Source organism: Planococcus citri, chromosome 1 (genome assembly GCF_950023065.1).
Source record: "Planococcus citri chromosome 1, ihPlaCitr1.1, whole genome shotgun sequence".
NCBI lineage: Eukaryota > Metazoa > Arthropoda > Insecta > Hemiptera > Pseudococcidae > Planococcus > Planococcus citri.
Genome location: NC_088677.1, coordinates 59,736,899 through 59,756,293, shown reverse-complemented (window position 1 = coordinate 59,756,293; position 19,395 = coordinate 59,736,899). Strand labels below are relative to the sequence as shown.

The 19,395-nt window shown below is 36.2% G+C and overlaps 1 protein-coding gene and 1 long non-coding RNA gene across 3 annotated transcripts in view; one reads left to right on the top strand and one right to left on the bottom strand.

Moving 5' to 3' along the window:
- The window catches only part of LOC135833142 (seipin-like), a 213,346-nt gene that overhangs the window by 76,885 nt on the left and 117,066 nt on the right, over positions 1 to 19,395 (top strand). The window lies entirely within an intron of this gene.
- Positions 14,106 to 18,188, bottom strand: LOC135842385 (uncharacterized). Its single transcript, XR_010558121.1, has 2 exons — positions 16,675 to 18,188; positions 14,106 to 16,594 (listed from the first exon to the last, which is right to left on the bottom strand). It is a non-coding gene; the product is annotated as an uncharacterized LOC135842385 (long non-coding RNA).

Genomic DNA, 19,395 nt, shown 5'->3' with positions numbered 1-19,395 from the left:
TCTTCACTAATGCGTACATTTCGCTTTCGACAACGCGTATCTTGACTCCTGAGTGACAACACCATCCCTACAGTCTAATTCTAGTATACGGTTGTGTCGATTACTGATATTTCTTGTGATTTCATGGAAAATTTTGACAGTGATTCGCTGGTACATTCTAAACATAATTTCCAATTTTGCCTTTCTGACAGTCGAAGCCTCATGGTTATGCACTACGTTGGAGGACGCGATAATGATTCGATTTTCATAACGAGGCTACTCATAGCTCTGATGCAAGTGAGTAGACCAGATCGGAACGCATATCTTATGTTGAAATCGAGGTCCTTTATTTAACGCAATTTGTACGTCTCTGATACGTCGGTATTTTTATTCCTCGACCCTCAATGAAGAATGGGAAAGTCACTGGGAAATGATTAAACAGCAGCCAAAAACCCTCTTGCAATCAGTTCAAAACAAATATCTGTTACAACAGTTTTGCTGCATCCAGTCGGCATAAATACTGCTATGTCAGGACAGACCCCCATGAATCAACCTATCTCAGCAGTGCAGCAGAAACCAGAGAGAGGTCAGGAGACGATTCCTGAACGCCAACACCATTCGCTACACGTCTAATTCTAGAACCGATAGGAGATTCATGTTGGAGCAGAATCAACTCAAAGGAGGAAAATTTCGCCTCATGCTCAGAGATTCTGTCATCAGAAGAATATCTGCAAATCATCTGAGAGTTGAAATCACCTCCAAGGATGATAGCCTATTAGAGTAGTTGGAACACAGATCGTTCTCTGCATAAAGGCAACGGTTTTCTGCGTAGAAAATTTTTTTCTCGTCCTGTATCTTAAAACACACCCAACCTCACCATCAACCGGAATTTGCATCTTTGTCAATTATTATTTCTGTGTTTTATAATTTCATTTTAAAAATGGAATCGTGCAATTTTGGGAATCTCCGACATTGTTTTCTGGTGACGCTCCGAAACAAAATTCATGTTTGAATATTATCATCAACTCAAAACGCAACGTATATTATTTATGTATTTTCAAGTCGAGGAAAATTTTAAATCTTTGATTTTTTCAGCAATAAGTGCATTGTTCTATGAAATCTTAGTTAGACGCAAAATGAGTAGAAAAATCAAACATTTGTTCATCCGAAATAGTACTAATACTTGATGAATTCCGAGTTGATATTATTCTATACTCGTATATGAATTTTATACCGGTGGGTCATCAGAAGGGGAGAGGAGGGGTCGGAGTCTCCAAAATGGCATGTTTTCATTTTTTTTAAATGAACATTATGAAACAGAATAAATGATTTGGTTCAAATTCAGGTTTGTGGTGTTGTTGGACATCACTTTATTTACCTGTGATGCGTTGTTTGGAAAATATTTTCCAGCTTGAATGGAACTTTTTAGGTGGGAGAAATTGAAAAAAAAATGTTGTGCCATACATTTAGGTGGGATATGCTTACATATTCTCGTTAATCTCGGTGTCTTGTTAAAATTCTCTAGCATTTTATCGTCTGCGTTGGAGAACTCGGTAGTTTTAATACCTATCAAGTCTAGCTCCCATAGACGTTCTAAATTAACACTAAGTTTATGGAGTTCGTAGCGAAAACTAGCCTCGTATTGTTCGACTTCGATCGAAGTTATTTTAGACCAAAATAATCCCGAGGTAGGTACCTATTACTCGCACCTCCTATACCCATTTCAATTTCCAGTGGTCCGGTAGGATTCCAGTCGAAAATCGAATGGCGTGGGAGGGGTCCGTGTTCGAGTTGTCGGTACTCTTCGTTTGGAATAGTATATTATTTTAATTTCATATGAGAGGAGATAAATGCTGAAATTTTTAAACAAGTGCGGAAAACGGTTACTTTCCGCACTTGTTTAGATAGATGCGTTAAAGACGTATTTTCCAACCCCAAAACTGTCTAGGAAACTGCTGATTTTCCGATCACATGACATTAAAAATATTTTAATGTCCAGCCACAATACCTCAATAGTCAATATTGTTTTAACCATTAAAAAAACAACTAGGTAGTCTATCTCGCTCTCTTCATATTACGTATGTTCGGTTGACGTTTGCTGGCATCTATAGTTCATCTTTTCCAAGGTATACGCGATGTTGGTTAAATATTTGTCGGTTCGTTTGAAGTATTTACTGCCCAAACACCAACACCATCAACAACAAACGACATGACCGCATGCACAGTTGGAACCTGGAAAAGGCGTTTCACTAAATCATCTCTTTCTCTGAACAATTGACAAAAAAAAATTAATTACCATCGACTTCTCGGCCACCTTGCTTTTTACCGTGTACGCTTCCTGTAATTGTAAACGGACAACGGTCGTATAGTGCGGGGGCTAGCTTTTTAATACGATTTGCATTCTACCTAGTGCCAGTCTTGTATTCGTTAGTAGGTGATATTTAATTTATATCATCGGTGGGTACAAGGTACCAGTTCCATGTCCAGTATATACTCAATTCATCTCGCTCGCCTTTTCTGTTTTCCATTGGCCGATGTCGGATGACAAGTTTTACATAGCATACCGGAGCGCGGTCAAATAAAAAGTGAAAATCCCGGACTAGGTAACCGTGACTTGGTCATTGGGCCACAACGACGAACAAACGTCTCTACTGCGCCCATCTCATCTGCGCCAGCCACGCTTTACTCGGCTCGCCTTAATTAAGTATTAAATAAATCACCCGTTTCATTAGACTAATAACACGGTTTTAATAACATAACGCAGATCATATTTTTTCGTAGACGGAATATTATTTACGGCGGAGATGATGCGGTCTCGTGCTCGTACTTAGATTACATACGACGATTACGTGGACCACGAAAAAAGACGACGACAACGTCGCATTTCTTTTTCACCGGGGGTTTCAAGTTGAAACGAGGTGTTGACAGAGAAGCATTTCGGAAGAGCCGAATTTTCCCAAATTATTCCCTAAGAACCCCTCAGAGTGTCGAGGTGTCCGTTTCATTTTTGAAAAGAGCATGGTCTAAAAGTCTCATAATCAAAATTTCAACTAGCTAAATTGATTTTTCGATTTTTGGCGAATTTTTGAGAATTAGATAAAAATTAACAATTTTTGGCAAATCTTTTTTTAATAATATTTTTCAAGCGAAAATGATTGAAATTAGCTCTAAAACTAATATCACTATTCACTATGTATTTTGAACATGCTAAAATACGTATCAGCATCTCCTGTTGTTTTGTGGCACCTTCAGCAAGATTTTCGATTACTTCAGAATTTTGAAATTTCTCTAGACTGTGTGGAAATCATAGGTGAGCTGAAAATTGAGAATTTTGGGATAATTCGTGACATTTTTGAATGGCTTATCCACTTTGGTTTTCATTTTTAAAATTTTCATTCCTTACTTGCATTTATGACTGGTAAAAAAAAAAAAACATCTCGCCATTCTCGCCATGTCCGCCTGGAAATCGGCTCTGTTTTAAGATGAACTTGTTTTCAGCTGGCCAAATTAATTTCTACGCCTTCCGAAGAAATTTTAAAAATTCAGGAGACATCGAAAATCGCGCTAGGAGGCATTCGATAATGCATTGAAAAAATGAAATTCGGTTCAGGGGAGTTGATGGTAATTTTAGGGCTAGTTTGCATCATTATTACCGAATTAAATGTACTTATATTTTTTTAAGAAACATAATTCGCTGATAATGGTCAATTATAAAATTCCAAAAAATTGCTATAAATCGTAAAATTGATTTGGGCAGCTGATATTTTGGTTATCAATTTTTTTTTGTTGAAAAATTGAAGGAGGATTCGATAGCGGAACCTCGAAGGACCGTGGGCGTGGGAAATATTTTGGGTCTTCAACGTTTAGCATCACTTTTCTACTGGGTTTTCAAATTATAAAATTCACATTAAAAATAAAAAAAAAAGTATAGGTGATGAATGATAATTTATCATATCGTATCCACTTAGACGCATGAAAACCATTTTTGATTTTTTTTTCACCTTTCCAGGAGTTTTGCATGAATTATAAAAATGATACGATTTTGGACCTATTTCAAACTTGGCTAAAATAACCTAAAAAAGTGAAAAAATGTTGAAACTGTTTTCTTACTTCCAATTGGATATACCTGCGTAATATAACCAATCAACACCAAATATATATAAGTATATTTTTTTTTTGTTGAAAAAGTTTTGATTTTTAATGTACATAAATGTAAATTTTGAAATTTGGAATCCCAGTAGAGCAGTGGTGGTACCATTTAGTTAGAGACCTGAAATTTTTCCTATAGTCTTTTTAGGTCTCCCTACAACTCTTTTTCAAAATCCAATCTCCAATTTTCGAAAGTCAGAGACGGCCCAGGACTGTCGCGAATATCGCATTATTGGCCACTTGGCAATGAATATCGCATTATTGGCCATCTTGGCAATCATTGTTTTCATTTTGTTATAGTCGCGATTGTATTTTGATTATCTTCAGTTCTCAAATTAAAGTTGAAAATATCTAACCGTTTTACTGAGATCATCGACATAAAAACAGAACGGAAAAATGTTGGATTGAATTTTGCCTATTGGTATACTTTCGGCACATTGCATTGATTGGTTTGAAATACATATTTTGAAAAAATTTCCGTAAAATCATTAATAAAAGAATTGACTTAGATCGAATGCATTTCAAGGCGCGGTAGACTTTGTTTAAAGATTAAATATAAGAACAAATTGTCAGTTGATCGATTCAATGTAAAGTACGGGGGATGGGGGGGGGGGCTAAAGCTCTACGATATCCTGTGCGGTTGAGTTGAAATAAATAACCGTTAATTTGGTGTCGACGATGATTTGGTTGCATACGCGTGAGCATTGGGTATTGCTCAGGAAAGATATTTCTAATTAATGCGATCCACAAAAATAAACGAATTGACAATAAAATTTTTACATGTTCTCGATCTTCATGGTAATTTATTATGAGTTCGATGTCAGTCGAGAAATGCCAATATCCATGTTCTTTTTGGCACTGAAATTAAAAGAAGGGCACTTGAAAATACAAACCATGATACTGACGAGGCATTACGTGTTTTCTTTGGGGTTTTTCATCCAAAATCAATTTTGATCCATTGCAATGGTCCATTCTAGACGAACGCACCAAAATCGACTTTTATAATTCAACATGACTGAATGAAATATAAATTAATTTACTTACTCAATTGTGGATTCTTTTGTATATTTTTGAATCTTTGTCTGACGTCATTCTCGTCAAAAAGAATGATCGACTCGAACAGCGAACGACTGAATCGTGCTCTGTGATTCTGTGAATTTCACGGAGTCGAAAATTCTGAAACTGACGTTTCGTGATTTTCGACACCCCGGGCTCGAACGAAGGGCAATGGACATATTACCTATATTTTTCGAATATTATTCCAATTATCATGGAAAATAAATAATTTGAATAATATTTGAAAAACATGATGTGAAAAATGTATTCGAAAGGGAAAATAAAATATGCTCCTTGTTCGGGGGGGGGGCGAAATTTTCCCGCAGCGTTGCCGTGAGAAAAACCTCAATCTAGAATAATATTTCGGCTGATTAAAGTTTGATAACTTGATATTTTGGTGAGACAGTACAGGAATCATCCCCCCTCCTTACCGCAAAAAAATCATGAATGATAATTTATATTGTATTTACAGTCAAGTTAGGTTGAATACTTGGTCATTGGAGAAAATGTGAGTTCAAAGAAGTACCAGAATCGTCTATAAACGAGGCATTAAATACACCCTTCGAAACAATATGATGTGGCATGTATATAATAAGCCTTTTCAAAATCCAAATTATTCACTCAACTCGGTCATGTGCTTCAACGTCAAATATTCGTTGAAAATATTCTCATACGCCTTCTGATTCACCTCCGAACATTTTCGTTCAGACTTCTTCAGAATTGCAAACACCTTACCAAAAGAACCTCTCAAAATCTTCACACTTTCTTTTAATGGCAACCTGATTACGTACAAACTTACCTGTTTCACTATCGATAGAATAGCAACTTTCAAAATGCCTTTCAATGAGCGCATGCTCAACGACTTTTTCCTGTTTCAAATCAGGAATGTCTTCTTGAAATCAACAAATTTATGAAATTGCTCAGACAAATCAGAATTTTACATACCACAAAATGACATCCAAAATACGAACATTTCTGCGAAGACCCTGATATAACATACCCAAAATACAACTCCCTTAACACCAATTATTCATCAACAAAATGAGCCTTGTTGGGTAGTTTCATAACTTTGTTCATTCTCTTCTTTACATCAAGAACTGGAACTTCACTTTCAACTCTTAGAACTGTTGCAAATTGGTTGATAATATAGATTTACGCCTCTAGTTCAAGGATGGTAGATTCTTAAATTTTCGCTCAATCGAAGCAAAAACGCAGTCTAGAGATAGGAAACTAGATGATTCAGAGCCGACTGATTTTGTCATTTTACGAGAGCAGTAAAAAGATTGGAAAATGTAATTGAAAATTACACCTTTCAAGTATCATATGTATTAGGTAGAATGAAAACCTCATTCAGAATCGTGAAGGCCAATTCGGCCAAAAAGCGATCAAACTCGGTGGTACGTGCGTTTGATGCGTTATCAGCGACATCCCGCTGACGTCATTTATCACGCGCGGCGGCGGCCAAATGTTCTGTACAAGAAGGCTCTGTGGAAAGCCTTATTTTTTTACACTTTGTTACACGGTGTCGCGTATTATTTACGATAAACGTGGCCATCTGTGCCGCAGCCAAGTTCAATGTGAAAGTTACGCGAGGAGACGACGTTTAATTTACGAGTTCGTCGAGAGCCGTTGACAATGGGGCATCGAGGAAAAAATTTTTTCAAATCTGAAATTTCGATAAGCCCAGCTCGGTTGTTTCGAGAGAGAGAGCGAGAGACGCGACGACGATTTCTCTTGACCGGTGTCCGCCTCTAATCGCCTCTGTCGTAATTTTTTTGGCTACATTTTGTCGGTCTCTTAGGAGAAAGGGTTGCTGCTCTCGAACTTACGCTCATTTTTATTCACACCGATACCCCCGACCTCTTGAGCTGAATTGTTACGAAGAGAGTTGCCGTGGGTGGGAACTGGGAAATGTAGTCTGTTTGTGGCTCGTAATGAATGACTGTATCAATTCGGTTCATTATATCTCTCTTAACGGCTTCCACCACTTATCGGAAACTGAAACGCGAGCTAAAATATTGCCAACAGCTTTACTATAATACGCATTTACTGGCATTTTTTCAAACCTTTATTGCATACGCGTACATTCGATTATGTACCTACTTTTGCAAGCGTGTGTAGTGTGGTACGCGTTGCTGTTATTCGAGTGTGTGTTTTGTCTAAATGTATGTATCCTAGGATTGTGTATTTTGAGAGGCCAGTGGTGAGAAAAGCGTTCCATTTATTCACATTTAAGACCTATTTCGGATTTAGCGTCTCTTTGAGTGTAGGATGTGGATTTTCTATCGTTGGTGCAATTCGGTGTATGATCTCTGCTAATTTTATGGTCACTGATCCCTCTGATTTAAACAGACAGAAACAGATTTTAAAAAGTCCTTGAATCGATTGAAATGATTCAAAAGGCGTTAATCTGTGTCTATAGTGGCTGAATTTTATTTCATCCTTTTTTAAAGCCATTTTTCCAAAATATGTAGTAAAATCTAAAAATCTGCAAGAAACAATGAATTGGTTGAAAATCATCGCCCATCGATTTGGGTTGTTGATATGGTCTGTAAACCAAGTTCCAGCTTTCTATGTACCTACCTCAATTTCTCAAAATTTTTTACTTGATTCAAAAAGGCTTCTGCTGATGACGTAACTCTTGTTTATTACCCTCAAAGATAGACGCAATCAGTTCGACAGCACCAATGGAAAAAGCGAATGCAATTAGCAAAACCCCTCTTGCAATCAGCGAATAGCTAATGACTTGTTAGAATACAGTGCATTTTGTTTTACATACATAGGAACTTGACAGAGGTGCGCCGCGCTAGTGTCGCCTTGTTTATGATTGGCTGATGAAAGGTCCCAGTATAAACATTGGAATGTAATGTTGTGAAAATTGAAGGAAAATTGTTGAAAATTGCTGATAACAACGGGACCTTTCGTTAGTTCCGGTGTTTTTGACTACCATTTCCTAGAGCGCGACAGTTGTCTTGTCATACTTATCAAGTTATCAATCTTAATAATACATATAAACTTCTTCAACCCTTCAGGTGATACAAATCCTACTCTTGATTTTGGTTCTTTGAAAAATATTTCCATTTCTCCTCTTATCACCAAGAAACTCTCTTCACGTGCTCATGTCATCGTAGCAGATTAAACGTTTCGTCATATTTGATAAATTTGAGTACGTACGCGTGGACCACATGTCCATAAGGTCGTAAGTACATATTTCATTTTATTTTGCACGAAAAAGTAGTAGGTACCTGAGCAGCACGATCTTATATGGTTTTCATGCACGTACCAGTACCTACCTATCTCTATATTGGCAAACGTGCGCTTTATTTTCGTTTTAATACAGGTGGACACAAAAGTTTGAAGTATATTGATGAATTTTTAACGTATGATTGCCATTTTATATGCGACGAACGACGTCAGTTGTGTTTGTTCGTTGCGTTTAACGAATAGGTAGGATAGACGGTGGCGATGTCGACGTCGCTCGGTAGGTGTTTTTTAAAACAGCCTACGATTTGTCCAATATACTGCTCTATACTGGTTGTTCGATCGGTGAAATATTAATTAAAATTTTAAATTTACTTCGTGGGAAAATTGCTATTTTTTTTTCTCGTAAAAGGATTTGTTTCAGTGGGACACGTGTTGGATATTGGCTATGCCTGTCTGTAGCTAAACTACAGTGTATCTGACAAACGATGTTGTCGAATCTAAGGTACATAAAGTTACATTTTCGTGGGGTGCATCAGCATGCGATGATTCACTTTCAATTCTAGAGATGATAAATTTCTGGAAATTTATTTTTTGTTAAATTTATTTTACTTCGATGCATGAGGCACCCCATTTTATCTATTTTCAACAAATCAATTTTAAAATGCTTTTGGTCAACTATGTACTCTCCGATGAGCCGAATGAAAAGGTTTAAGAGCATTAAGTACTATTTTGAATTTCAAAATTTTTAAGATTCGCCACCCCAACCCTCGGGTTTTTCCACGGTGTTGTTGTGTAAAAATTCCAACTCGCGTGGTGCTTGCACAAGAGACTTTGCATTTTCCCATCCAAGTAAATTTTTCTTATTACGTCTTTCAAGTATCATTCAAATTTTTATCGAAAATGAAGAATTTGAATAATCTTCGAAAAATGTATCATGAAAAATTTACCTAGTTGAAAAGGAAAATAAAACTTGCTCATTGGCCAGTCGCGTGGATCAAAATTTTCTCACGACAACTCCGTGGGAAAAACCTAAGCATCGGGGTAGCAGTTTTTCAAAGTTTGTAAATTCATACCACTGAGACTACTTTCCATCCAAATCCCACGGAGACACTTCATGACTTGAGCTTCCCTAGTTTTTGTTTTGGAATTTGTAGATGAATTTGAGAATTTTCTCATTTTCATTGCAAATGCGATTATTTCGAATCATCTGAAGAAAATTTCAGCGAAATAACGATTTTTGGGCATTCGTAGTTGAGGAAGTATTTTAGACCGGATTTCACTAAGTATTTTTTTTCCTCTGCCTAGAAAAAACATTAGATCCAACGCTCTGCAGCTTCCTTCTCCCTTACATGCGCTGCTGTCTGCAAGGGAAATTCTAAATTAATACTAAGCTATAAATTTGTATCAGTTGGATATAATTTCATTCTTGATTTGCCTCTCCACGAGGAAAAAACGCATCAGACTGTCGTGTTGTTGAAAAGAACAAAAAATGAGAAAAATCGATTCCCCTCTCGTACCATTTCGCTGATGGTTCATCTCTACGTGGTAAAATAAAAATGGAAAATGAAACAGAAAGAGTAAAAAAACCCATACTCGTTGTTGCTCGTTTCGATAATCACGTTATAATATTCCGGTATTGTATCACCATGGAGGGAAGGACAAGAGTGTAGGTAGGTGTGATGCGCTGCCTATACAGAAGCATATGGTAATAACAATAATCCACATCATCCTCGTAATGAAACACCTGTCTGAGTAAATAATACTCTAATGGAAACCAATTCAATAGCCCGATAGAGTGACTTATTCTCTCTCGTGTAGATACCTTTCATATTTAGACGAGGCGATGGAAAAAAATTCCTCGTTATTTTTTACTCGTTCTTCATACGTATATCTAGTTGAACAAAAGCCATTGACGTCGAAGGGGCGTTTGCCACTGTATCAGTGATGAAAGGAGTTTGAAAAAATGACATGTTTCCATTAAATGGCCCCAACATTGTTGTTTCGTGTGTACAATATTTTCAAATAGTGGTCGATGTACACTGTTCAGCTCTCAAAATGAGAGGTGAGCCGGTAGGGTATTTGTAGGAAGAATGTCCAAATGTGCAAATTAATAGTTACTTACTGGTGAGTGTGACAATTTCGAAAAAATATCAAATTTTTGATATTTCGGTTAGATCAAGTGTTGATCGAAGATATTATGGTACATTATGCGAATCTCGTACGCTGTATTAAAATACCTACTGCTTCATAGTTGAAAAATTAAAATATTGCTTACTTGTTAAGAGGTGTTTTTAGTATAAGTTTTCGTTTCGTGTAGTACAGGCGCTACCTTACATGCCGTATGCACCTTGAGCTCCCCGCGATCTGATGGCTGGTTATTGTAGAGGACATCTCCTTTGATTTAAAAAGTGATGTTGTCGCTCCCCCACGTGGTCCACATTTTTGCTAGGGGGCCAAAACCCCCTCATTTTTCAGTTTTTCGCAATTTTCTCAAAAATGGCAGTTATGCGTTTTACTGGGTGAAAATCTCTGCTTGCCTGGCAGGTCGACGTGCAACAGGATTTCATTCTTTGATTGCATTACATTTAAATTTCTTCGGTGTATTCTATCCACTTCTCTTTTACTTTGTTTGTATAGTAGTTCGGCGTATTGATACATACCGCGACAATGTTCATGGGTAGGCGGTGTTTGGGATTTACCAGAAGAGTTCGGTACTGAACTAAAATCACAATATGAAAAGATCTGTGAGTTTTTTGGTTTCAAAATTATAGGTGAGGGAATGGAGGTAAACTGTTCACTTTCAGCGAATAAAGCTTGCGCTTGATTGTTGAACGGTAAATGGATTTAATTTCAAAATCTGGGGAGTTTTGCAAAATCATCTTTAAAACTGCCGATAGCACGAATCCATTTAAGGTGAATCATTTGATGGCAATGATGGGATACTGCAGTTTAATCACCTCATCGCTTGCAATACATAAAATGTTGAAAACTTGTGTCAAATGTCCAATACTACCGTGATCAACTGGATTGTGTAACACTCCTATACAAAGTTCAAATCATGGTTTAAAACGTTTAGGCAATTTTGCACTTGAGGATCCATGTCTTCCTTCATTAATTAATTCACATTAAATTCACACAACACATAACACCTAAAACAAAACTTTCAATTTGATTTGAAGTTTGTCAAGTACCTACTTTCAATAGTCTAGGCTTAAATACTGACCCTACTTTGAACGTATGTAATACAGGGTGTTCCAGAATAACCTTTCACATTTTGGTAACCACTGATCTGTGTTCAAGAGGAGCTAGGGGAATGGTAAAGGCGGTTCTAGGTAGCCAAAGCATGCCGAATTATGTTTCAATAGTTATTTTTTGCCCTGGAGAAGTAGATGGCTGCACAGTGTACTTTTACTGTGAGGTCCTTTTTTAAAAATAAAGACTCCCGGACCCCTTTACTTTACTCATCAGTAACAAAGCTCATTTTTAACTAAACAGTGAAGTGAATATACAGAATGTGCGCTTCAAGTGTACAGAGAATCAGTTGATAATACTCGAGAAACCTCTACACTCCGCCAAGTTGACTGTTTGGTTGGGCGTGGCTAAGTTTGGTGTAGTGGGACCATGTGTGTTTAATGAAACAGTAACGGTGAGGGGTAAGGCAAAATGTTGAACGAGTTTCTTGTTCCTGAACTGAAAGGCAGACGATTATATAGTGTATGTATAGTTACTTACTTGGTTACAACATGTTGGAGCTACCTATCATTCAGAGACCAACACAATATGTTTAGCGCATGAGCACTTCGGTCATTGAATAATTTCGTTGAACACAGAAATTTAATGGCTACCTCGATCCCCTGATTTTTCCGCCTATGATTTTTTTTATGGAGTTACCTCAAGTTAAAAGTGTATCAGGATGAATCTAGAACTCTAAAACATCTTCTAGGTGATATTAATCGTGAGTTGAGACTGATTGGAAGAGAAGTGTTCAATAATTCGAAAAAATGTTTGGTTGAATGTGTCAAAAATGATGGAAAATATCTCGATGGAAAAATTTTTAAAACTTTATTTTTAATGGAAACTCAAATATATGGTCTAAAAACGGCATGTTTCTACTTCATTTTGGTTGTAAAAGAATTTTTGTAAACATTTTTCTCTCAGAGTAATAAGAAAAACAAATGTGAAAGGTTATTCTGGAACACCCTGTACAAAAACAAAATTTTAAAAACGTAAAAGTAATTATAAATTTGGAAAGTAGATGAAAAAAGCTGCAGTTTGACTGTACTTTGCTGTAACTTTCTGGTCAAGGGGATTAACAAAACAGGAAAGGCACATAAAACAACAGAAGACCCATGTATTCCAAAAACCAAAAAAAGTGGGCAGTAGAAATTTTTTTTGAAATTTTTTCATGTGCATAAATTTTTTTTACAAAAACAATAATTTGGTGATCTCGAAGCACAGAATTATTACTGTAGTAAAAAAAATGTATGCGCTAATTAAAATTTAAAAAAAATTTTTGGTCAATTTTTTTTGACTTTTGGCCCTACATGAATCCTATTTCATTTGCCTTTCCTGTTTTGTTCAACCCCTTCCTTTTTTCTTTTTTTTTGTAGGTTTCGTAATATTATTAAACCAATACACTACGCCTTAGGCTTATAAGTACTTATGCCATAGTGTTGCAGTCATGTTGCAGCAAAGTACAGTCAAATTGTAGCTTTTTTTAAATCTATTTTTCGAATACATAATCACTTTTACGGTTTTAAAATCTGGTTTTTGTGTTATACGCGTTCAAAGTTGTCTGAAAATGATAGATGAGCCGGTAGAGTATTTTATAGGAAGGATGTCCAAATGTGGAAATTGATACCTAGTTATATTAATTGACTGGTGACTGTGACAATTTGGAAAAAATATCGAATTGAATTGGATATTTTGGTTAGATCAAGTGTTGATCGAAGATGATACGATTGTGGTACATTATGCGAATCTCGTACTATTGCTCTATTAAAATAGTGCTATCTTGTTGAAAAATTAAAATATTGCTTACTAGACGATCTTCAGTCGCCAGATGAACAAATTGATCATTCTTTCCACAGTGTTTGAATTTTATTGAAAAAATTTTGTTGATTAGTTTGTTTTAAAAGTGGAAGGTAAGTAGGTATTCGAATCACCCTCCAAGTTTCTAAATAGAAGTCAAAAAGTACCCACTCTACAACGTACCCGTTTTCTGCTAAAGTGCTCAAAAATCATTGCTCACCTATTTATTATTATTATTATTGTTGTTGACGTTGTTGTTTCGACGTTGCAGAGGGGAACGGTGTTCTTGGTTGGCTTCATCATTTTCACGATTCTGATTTTGGAATTGCATTATGTCGTCTTCGTACATGTGAAAAATTCTATCATACAGAGTGCGCATGTGAGGATTCACCTAAAAAAACGAGAAGTACTCGTATATTGCACCACATCAGTTTGAACCAATGATTTGAAATCTTGATTTTGAAATTATGATCCGTATGCTTTTCAATATTTCTATGATTTCTGTCGCAAATTGTAGTTTCAATTCAATTTTTAAATAACAGAACGCCAATTTAATCGAGATCCCTCTTGAAATTCGAATTTTTATTCGCAAGACTGACTCGCCTGTAGCTCTGTGACTGCTCAGAATAGGTATGTTGTTTATTTTCCTGTAGAGAAGTATTTTTCTGGTAAAGAAAACGAATCTGCCGAGTCATGATCTATGTTTATTGTTTACCGTATTACAACGCGCGACGTACTTTATTAAAAACAAAGAAATAATCGACTAAAGGATAAAAACAAGGAAGAGGGAATCTTCGGCGAGGTAATCTAATTATTACCTCAGACCGCATCACGTATCGTGTAACATGAGACCGCAAACCAACGGTTCAAATACCAACCTCTTCGTCTTCTCCTCCTGTATACGAGTCTTACGTTCTTGGAAAGAGTCACCTAGATAATTACCCACGGGTTTGGATATCCAATCCGTAAGTACAGCTCGATAATGAAACGACGAAGAGGACGCGATAGATGACGCGTAAAGTACCCAAACTCTGCGGTATTTATCGGATTGGTGGCCTGTGTCTCCGCTAATTTACCAATACACTTCTTGCTTCGAGTACTTGACTTGTACCTGACACATGAAAACCATCACTAAATCATTCCTACCGGTGTGGCGGTAGCGGTGGAGGTGCTGTGCGCGCAAATGAATTACAGATATCAACACAAGGTGTATAGGTATACACAGGTACAACCTTGGGACTCCAAGTGGCTACCTTAATTGCTGGACATCGGCGGTTGTTGTGGCTTGTCCAAGATGCTACACGCCATTTAGGCGTAACAATCTTTTACCAATCGAAAAATGAAATATATCGTGAGAAATGAACAAGCAGATAACGAGAAAAGAATTGGCGGGAAATGAAGCGTGTCGTCGTAATCTTAGGCGTGTTCTCTGCATCATCTTTCAGTACGTAGCTATAGACGAAGAGCAAAGTATTGACTGCTTCACCCTTCTCGTTCCATTTTTCTCGATCTTACCCCGTTGGCTTACTCTTTCTTTCTTACATCTTCTGTCTTTTACACTACGCTGCATTGGATATTAAAGTACCTAATGTTGAACGAAAACTTGTGGATTCGTTTAATGCATAATAATTTTCGCTTCGTTTGACATATTCTCTATCCTTTTCCTTCATTCCACCAGTGTTGGCTTGGCTTGGCTTATGTATCTATAGTATACAAGTCGACGCGACGCGAAGTGGAAATAGTGAACGCCAGACGCGCCCAAACAACACAGCACCGCGAAGAATGGAAAAATATCGGTGTAAAGTGGAAGTATACGAGAATACCAGACGAAATTACATTAAAAACAATTTCCTGTTACACGTATCACTTTAGTTGAAATAAATCTTCCTATGTATAGGAAAAAAGAAGAACGCGAAAAGAATCTAATAAATCTCAAAATGTGTCCGATGTACTTAAGATTGCGTTTTCTTCTCTTTTGAAGTCTCGAAATACACCTATGTTTTGATGAAAGATGGTGTCTTGCGAGAATGAAAGACTTAAATTAATTTTGAAAATTGGAAAAAAGGGTTTGGTGAAATTTTTTTTGGAATTTTCGAATGCTTCAATTTTTATTATTTGTTGCGTGAGGGACCCTTTTAAAAGGCCTGGGTGAATCCTGAAATGCGATGTAAAAATGCTTTAGATTTCTTGGATTAGATTAACACAAGTATCACTTTGATTCAATGTTCACTCCCTAGCCCCTTGAAGCCATTTCGGAAATGATGGACGGATTTATTTGATTACTCTCCAAATCTAACCAGGCAAAAAATCAAATAGGGTTGATTTTGCAACTGTATAAGGATGTGGTGTTCATCCGAAGTATGCTTTCACTCACTCATTACTTCTAATGAAATCATATCAAACTGTTGCAAAATTAGCCCAATTAGATTTTTTGGCTTGTCGGATTTGGAGGATAATCAAATAAATAAGTATCATTTCCGAAATGGTTTTAAGGGGCTGGGGAGCGAACTGTGAATCAAAGTGATACTTGTGTTGATCTAATTCAAGAAATCGAAAGCATTTTTACATCGCATTTCAGGATTCATCTGGGCCTTCAAAGGTTGAATGAACCATTTGAAAAATGGCTCGAGAGAACAGCAGATGACATTCTGCGAGAATTTGTCTCTTGTGTTATAAAAATTATTGTAAGTTACAAGTTGTTTCAATGTGGAAAGCAAATGAAGACTTCTTACTGCTAAAATTGAACATAAGAAAATGATCGAAATTAACGACTGTTTGTTCCAAAAAAACGCGAATCTGTTAATTTGAGAACTATACGACCTGTGGTTTTTTCGAAATATTTTCGATCGTAAAAAATTTTTAGTGGCCGTGCTTTCGGATGTAGTCTTTGGCCATATTATAGCCCCATGGGATAGCCTAAATTCAAACTTTTTGCTGCCACCTTCGCTCTGGTTGGGTGCGAGGAAGGTGGAGCTGGCTGCCGGATTAAATCCAGTGCTGGAATGCGAGACTGCAGAAAATGACGATCCTGGAACGTGATGACAGTGATGTAGTACTCTTTTGCCCCTGAAAAGGTAGTACATTAGTAGTAGTGGTGGTAGTTGACCGGCCGCAATCCGAAGTTTCTTTTTTTTCAAAAGCACTTGGGAAATCTGCTAATGGCTTTCAGATTATCCTGAAAAAATTTTTTCAAGTAAACAAAGGTAACTTTAGTGCCCAAAAAAAGCTGTAAGAAGTAACCAGAAAGTGGCTCACAGAGAAAATGTTTTTAAAAAGTCGGCCGATGACCACTGAGATCGAATTTTTGTTATTTATTCCTTTATGGGAGAGGAACTTCTTTGCATCTTTCACCGATGGCGCTGCATTTTGGGGGTTCAGTTTCTTCAGTCAGTGTGATCGTTGTATCTCTGCGGCATGAATTTATTTGAAGTCTCCCACGCCTCCGCGTTGGCAGATTTTCTCTACCTTTGCACTAAAATAAGAATTTTTAAATTAATGGCTATCCGAATGAATGGTTGGTAGGTGTGAATGCATTAAGTAGGATATACTTACAACATGTGGTTTTATGGATCACTGTTTTTGTGTTTTGTGCCAAACTAGAATGATTTTTTTTTCAATTTTTAGAAAGTGCAAAGAAAAATCATCTTATTTCTGTACAAAATGAAAGAAAAAACGAACAAAAACCCATGTAGATATGTGAACATACAGTTATTTTCTAGAAATTTGTTTCCCACTAATCATCCGAAAATTTAAAAAAATTCAGTAAATTTTACATAATTTTTTCTCGATTTTTTTTAAATTGGCAATAATGACCAAAAACTTTCCACTTCTGTATTCGAAAATAATTCCTCGGTTTCAGAAATGATATCTTTCGATATGGTTTGGCGTAGTTGATGCGAAATATTGAAAAGAGAATATTTTCAGAACACGAATTTGCCCAAAAATGAAGCAATTTGAGAGTTTTCAATTGCTCAGTAGAACCCTACTAGTGGTTTTGAATTTTGATTACGCAGAATCAAAAAAAAGGTCAATTTTTCCAAACAGATTGAGTAGGAGCTAGAGCGAAAATGCTACGATTTTGTTTATTCAAAAATGCTCCTTCTTTGAAAGCTCGTATTTTCCCGTCAGATAAACCTCCGGAGCAAATATTTTTTCTGAATGACTTTCAACTAAATTTGGTAAAAATCGTGCGACTTTTTTTTCGCAATCCATCATAATTCATAGTCATTGTAAAACTATCCGGCCGTTAAATTTTGAAAAAGAAAACTTACATAGGCACTTGTACTGTTGTATGTGCCTACATTTATTATCTACATTCAAAAAAAAATCGATAAAGTTTAGGTAGAAAGCTGATATCTGTTTTGTTTTTATCCAAGTATGATTTTTGACATCTTCAATTTTCCTGCGCTCTTTTTGTGTGAATTTTTCTCAAAACGGAAACCAAAAAATACTCAAAGCCCCTCACTAATCAATGTGGGAGATCGGAAACAAAACATGGACAAGTTTTTGCTTCCTACCTCAATTTTATTAAATTCTGATTTTTTTTTCAAAGAAACAAATTACATATTTTGAATTTTTAAAACTTCGTCAAAAATCGAAAAATAAAATAAAACAGTTCAAATTTTGCTCGGGCATGTATTTTTATTTGCTCCTCCGATTTTTTTATCCAGTCCAAAAAAAAATTCTGTCAGTAGGCTCACGACATTGACAATTAGAATTTTCACAATTCTACTGCCCTTAATGTTGTCGCTGTAGGCAACCGCTTAGTCTTACCTACCGACTACTATGAGAAACATGGCTCGTGTGGTTTCCATTTCGTAATGTTGACTTCTGTTACTTCGTTTTCGACAATATGTGCAGGTACAATTGGTCCGGTGAAAACTTTATACATACCTTGATATGAATAAACGAACTTACGTGGAATTAATTTTCAATTATGGAATATGATATTTGTCGGCGACTTGAAGCAACTCCTCCGCCAATGTTTCCATATTGGACGAATCCTCCGTATGCAAGAATTACATATTTATTTGAAAAATAAAACTTCGCCAAGTAATGCTGAATTCAGAATGGAAACGAAAATACGATTGACTTTATGATTGCAATTTTCGTTTACCAACTAATTTATTAAATATGTTTTTGTTGTTAGAAACACTGTCTTCCTACGAGTACTTTGCACCGTCAAACGTTGGCAGAATTTTGCAAAATTGTATGTACGTCTCATTTCTTCCTATCACCGTATAGTTGCTCCTTTTGTGATCTACTGAACTATAAATAAACATGGCAGTGCTCTTCCTCATCTACCTCGTGTAATTACATCAATTCATCTCGAACTTCTCTTTTTATTATTCACCATCCAGTACTCTCGTTTTCGCATCTGGAAAAAAAATACGAAAAAAAGAAAAACACGCAATCTCGTGTACGAATTTCATTAAAATGATTAAAATTAAGTACCTCGCTTGTTCTGTGTATATTCAGCGAGACACTTGCGAAAAAAAGCACGTTCATTTTTAAACGACAATTTTGTCGTCGACGTACTGAGTATTATTACGTAATGAAATTCAAGACAATGTGTCTTCTCGTTTCTTATGTTTTTTTTTCATTCTGTACATATTTTTTTTCTTTTTAATTTTCAGGCAATTTTATTCAATAATACTGATCTGAGAGACGATTTTGTTGGTTGTTTTCGTTATTACCTTCACCTTTTCCTTTAAACACATACGCCTATCTCGTAGCATACCTACTTATACATATAATTTGTTTGTGTAGTGAGTATATATGGTTTAAGCACACGCTACAATCCAAGGTGTACGTAAGAGATATACATATATATAGCTGTAGTGCGAGTTTAGATTAAGGCATCTTTTATGATATCTAAAGGTTACCATAAAAAAAAGCTATTTGCGAAAATAGCTTTCTTTCATGTTCGCGTCAAAATTAAAATCTCCCAAGGGTACGAACAATACTTATTACATA